This window comes from Ipomoea triloba, chromosome 3 (assembly GCF_003576645.1).
Source record: "Ipomoea triloba cultivar NCNSP0323 chromosome 3, ASM357664v1".
Lineage (NCBI taxonomy): Eukaryota > Viridiplantae > Streptophyta > Magnoliopsida > Solanales > Convolvulaceae > Ipomoea > Ipomoea triloba.
This window is the reverse complement of record NC_044918.1, coordinates 29,264,224-29,269,928: the sequence shown is the minus strand read 5'-3', so window position 1 is coordinate 29,269,928 and position 5,705 is coordinate 29,264,224. Positions and strand designations below refer to the sequence as shown.

Here is a 5,705-nt window from a genome sequence, read left to right as displayed (position 1 = left end):
ATGCAATCAACAGAGAGATGGCCTCAGGGTGGCCTTGGTGAGAGGTGGCCCGGCCTCGAAGTTGCCTCAGCGGGAGGTAGCTTCGGGGGACCTCGACAAGAGAGATGGCCTCAGGGTGGCCTTGGTGAGAAGTAGCCCCGGCGGGACCTCAGCGAGAGAGATGGCCTCAGGGTGACCTTGATGAGAGGTGACCTTGGTGAGAGGTGGTCTCGGGGTGACGCCTCAGCGATGGGTAGCCCCTGCCGGGGTGTCCACCTTGCATGCTACACACGTGGACTCGGTCAACAAGATCTAACCGCACACCCTATTCTCGTGGGGCGGTTAGGAGGAAGCTTTAGTATAAAAAGATTCATTAGTGTCTTGATTAGGATATCATCTTCTATTATCATCTCTATTGTCTAAATACAAACACTCTTGTAATGATCTTACAACAATATTAATACAAGAATCGTCTCCGCAATATTTATTCATTGTCTTTTCTATCAAATCATCTTTCAGTAGCATTTCCTTTATTTATCGGATTTAATAATTCGGATCATCCTGAATTAATTAAATCCATCGGATTTAATAATTCGGATCATCCTGAATTAATTAAATCCATCAATAATACTCAATATTAAAATGTTAAATATATAAAATATTTTTTAAAATAATACTCCCTCTATCCCATTTTGTCTGTCATACTTACTATTCATTGGTCAAACCAACTCTTTCTTCTTCGTTTATTTTTTTTCTTTTTTTTAGTACGTTTATTTTCTTTATTATTTTTACTTATTTTTAAATTTAATTTTTTGTATTTAATAGTACTTTTTTGTAGTTTCTAAATATATAAATTTTGTATATTAATACTAAATTTAATATTATAAAAATTGAATTAAAAATCACTTCAATCAAGCCTCGTTAATCGAACCAGACACATAAAATGGGACGGAGGGAGTAGTATGCTAATTCACATGTTAATCTTTAGCATTCTAAAATCCAAAATTCCATGTTAATCTTTAGCATTCTAAAATTTAAAATTCATCAAATAAACAATGACTTCTTCAATCCAAAATTTATTAAATCAACGTAAGTTTTATTCAAGCTAAAACACATGTATATGATTCGTAGCACATGTCAATTAAAATTGAAATAGGAATCAAATACTTGGTAATAATAATGAATTTTGGTGAAAATATTTTGTATATTTGGTAGTATAGTGAAATTAAAATAATTATCAATATTGATGTTTAGTTATGTATAATTCTATAATGGAAATAAAAGTTTTAAAAACACAAAAAAAAATAAAAAATCAGAGCAATTGATCTTAATATAATGATATCCAAAGCACTAATATGAACGAAAAATCAAAACAACAATTTAAAAGCATTTATCCAAACTTAAAAAACAAATTACCAATATAAAATGAAATGACACCCTTTTTTAGAGTTAATGTCTTACTGAGTCCTTCGAGTATGGTGATTTTGTCACGTTTAGTCCTAAACTTTTAAATTAACCACCCATAGTCCTTCGACTTTCGAATTGCTACCACACGTGGTCCAAGTTTCAAAATTTAACCAGTTGTGATTCACATGAAAGGACCATGAGTGGTTAAAATTTGATAATTGAAGGAATATGGATAATTAACTTGAACCATTGATGATAACAATTTGAAAATCGATCAATTTAAAAGTTTAAGACTAAATGTGAAAATCACTATATTCAAAAAACTCTAGACGGTATTAACTCCCCTTTTTAATTAAAGAATGATATTCTAGACTGAAAAAATAATCAAATCTCAATATCTCATAATTATGTCTTAAAAAATTGTCAACTAAACAATAACTATAATTTTGATTATCATTCCTAATATGTAAATTCATGAACCAAATGCACCCTAATATTTACTGAAATCAAATTGTTGTTAAAATGTCTATTTCAAAGCAACTACAATGTCATAAAATTAAACCAACCCATGAAAGAAAATACATTACTCAATTGCGGAAAGTGCAATGAAAATTGAATCAAGCACAAAATGTCAACACATTTACAACAACAAATCATAAACTAAGTTAACACATACAACAGATGGCATGCTACTCTATTTTTATAACCTTCAATAAAAACTTTTAATGTAACTACTAAATATATAAATTTTATTTANGAGATGGCCTCAGGGTGGCCTTGGTGAGAGGTGGCCCGGCCTCGAAGTTGCCTCAGCGGGAGGTAGCTTCGGGGGACCTCGACAAGAGAGATGGCCTCAGGGTGGCCTTGGTGAGAAGTAGCCCCGGCGGGACCTCAGCGAGAGAGATGGCCTCAGGGTGACCTTGATGAGAGGTGACCTTGGTGAGAGGTGGTCTCGGGGTGACGCCTCAGCGATGGGTAGCCCCTGCCGGGGTGTCCACCTTGCATGCTACACACGTGGACTCGGTCAACAAGATCTAACCGCACACCCTATTCTCGTGGGGCGGTTAGGAGGAAGCTTTAGTATAAAAAGATTCATTAGTGTCTTGATTAGGATATCATCTTCTATTATCATCTCTATTGTCTAAATACAAACACTCTTGTAATGATCTTACAACAATATTAATACAAGAATCGTCTCCGCAATATTTATTCATTGTCTTTTCTATCAAATCATCTTTCAGTAGCATTTCCTTTATTTATCGGATTTAATAATTCGGATCATCCTGAATTAATTAAATCCATCAATAATACTCAATATTAAAATGTTAAATATATAAAATATTTTTTAAAATAATACTCCCTCTATCCCATTTTGTCTGTCATACTTACTATTCATTGGTCAAACCAACTCTTTCTTCTTCGTTTATTTTTTTTCTTTTTTTTAGTACGTTTATTTTCTTTATTATTTTTACTTATTTTTAAATTTAATTTTTTGTATTTAATAGTACTTTTTTGTAGTTTCTAAATATATAAATTTTGTATATTAATACTAAATTTAATATTATAAAAATTGAATTAAAAATCACTTCAATCAAGCCTCGTTAATCGAACCAGACACATAAAATGGGACGGAGGGAGTAGTATGCTAATTCACATGTTAATCTTTAGCATTCTAAAATCCAAAATTCCATGTTAATCTTTAGCATTCTAAAATTTAAAATTCATCAAATAAACAATGACTTCTTCAATCCAAAATTTATTAAATCAACGTAAGTTTTATTCAAGCTAAAACACATGTATATGATTCGTAGCACATGTCAATTAAAATTGAAATAGGAATCAAATACTTGGTAATAATAATGAATAAAATAATTATCAATATTGATGTTTAGTTATGTATAATTCTATAATGGAAATAAAAGTTTTAAAAACACAAAAAAAAATAAAAAATCAGAGCAATTGATCTTAATATAATGATATCCAAAGCACTAATATGAACGAAAAATCAAAACAACAATTTAAAAGCATTTATCCAAACTTAAAAAACAAATTACCAATATAAAATGAAATGACACCCTTTTTTAGAGTTAATGTCTTACTGAGTCCTTCGAGTATGGTGATTTTGTCACGTTTAGTCCTAAACTTTTAAATTAACCACCCATAGTCCTTCGACTTTCGAATTGCTACCACACGTGGTCCAAGTTTCAAAATTTAACCAGTTGTGATTCACATGAAAGGACCATGAGTGGTTAAAATTTGATAATTGAAGGAATATGGATAATTAACTTGAACCATTGATGATAACAATTTGAAAATCGATCAATTTAAAAGTTTAAGACTAAATGTGAAAATCACTATATTCAAAAAACTCTAGACGGTATTAACTCCCCTTTTTAATTAAAGAATGATATTCTAGACTGAAAAAATAATCAAATCTCAATATCTCATAATTATGTCTTAAAAAATTGTCAACTAAACAATAACTATAATTTTGATTATCATTCCTAATATGTAAATTCATGAACCAAATGCACCCTAATATTTACTGAAATCAAATTGTTGTTAAAATGTCTATTTCAAAGCAACTACAATGTCATAAAATTAAACCAACCCATGAAAGAAAATACATTACTCAATTGCGGAAAGTGCAATGAAAATTGAATCAAGCACAAAATGTCAACACATTTACAACAACAAATCATAAACTAAGTTAACACATACAACAGATGGCATGCTACTCTATTTTTATAACCTTCAATAAAAACTTTTAATGTAACTACTAAATATATAAATTTTATTTANTAAATATATAAAATATTTTTTAAAATAATACTCCCTCTATCCCATTTTGTCTGTCATACTTACTATTCATTGGTCAAACCAACTCTTTCTTCTTCGTTTATTTTTTTTCTTTTTTTTAGTACGTTTATTTTCTTTATTATTTTTACTTATTTTTAAATTTAATTTTTTGTATTTAATAGTACTTTTTTGTAGTTTCTAAATATATAAATTTTGTATATTAATACTAAATTTAATATTATAAAAATTGAATTAAAAATCACTTCAATCAAGCCTCGTTAATCGAACCAGACACATAAAATGGGACGGAGGGAGTAGTATGCTAATTCACATGTTAATCTTTAGCATTCTAAAATCCAAAATTCCATGTTAATCTTTAGCATTCTAAAATTTAAAATTCATCAAATAAACAATGACTTCTTCAATCCAAAATTTATTAAATCAACGTAAGTTTTATTCAAGCTAAAACACATGTATATGATTCGTAGCACATGTCAATTAAAATTGAAATAGGAATCAAATACTTGGTAATAATAATGAATTTTGGTGAAAATATTTTGTATATTTGGTAGTATAGTGAAATTAAAATAATTATCAATATTGATGTTTAGTTATGTATAATTCTATAATGGAAATAAAAGTTTTAAAAACACAAAAAAAAATAAAAAATCAGAGCAATTGATCTTAATATAATGATATCCAAAGCACTAATATGAACGAAAAATCAAAACAACAATTTAAAAGCATTTATCCAAACTTAAAAAACAAATTACCAATATAAAATGAAATGACACCCTTTTTTAGAGTTAATGTCTTACTGAGTCCTTCGAGTATGGTGATTTTGTCACGTTTAGTCCTAAACTTTTAAATTAACCACCCATAGTCCTTCGACTTTCGAATTGCTACCACACGTGGTCCAAGTTTCAAAATTTAACCAGTTGTGATTCACATGAAAGGACCATGAGTGGTTAAAATTTGATAATTGAAGGAATATGGATAATTAACTTGAACCATTGATGATAACAATTTGAAAATCGATCAATTTAAAAGTTTAAGACTAAATGTGAAAATCACTATATTCAAAAAACTCTAGACGGTATTAACTCCCCTTTTTAATTAAAGAATGATATTCTAGACTGAAAAAATAATCAAATCTCAATATCTCATAATTATGTCTTAAAAAATTGTCAACTAAACAATAACTATAATTTTGATTATCATTCCTAATATGTAAATTCATGAACCAAATGCACCCTAATATTTACTGAAATCAAATTGTTGTTAAAATGTCTATTTCAAAGCAACTACAATGTCATAAAATTAAACCAACCCATGAAAGAAAATACATTACTCAATTGCGGAAAGTGCAATGAAAATTGAATCAAGCACAAAATGTCAACACATTTACAACAACAAATCATAAACTAAGTTAACACATACAACAGATGGCATGCTACTCTATTTTTATAACCTTCAATAAAAACTTTTAATGTAACTACTAAATATATAAATTTTATTTA

The 5,705-nt window shown here is 29.0% G+C and overlaps 1 pseudogene; it reads left to right on the top strand.

The window, feature by feature from the left end:
• LOC116013180 overlaps window positions 1–5,705 on the top strand; it is an 8,694-nt pseudogene continuing 2,989 nt past the window's right edge.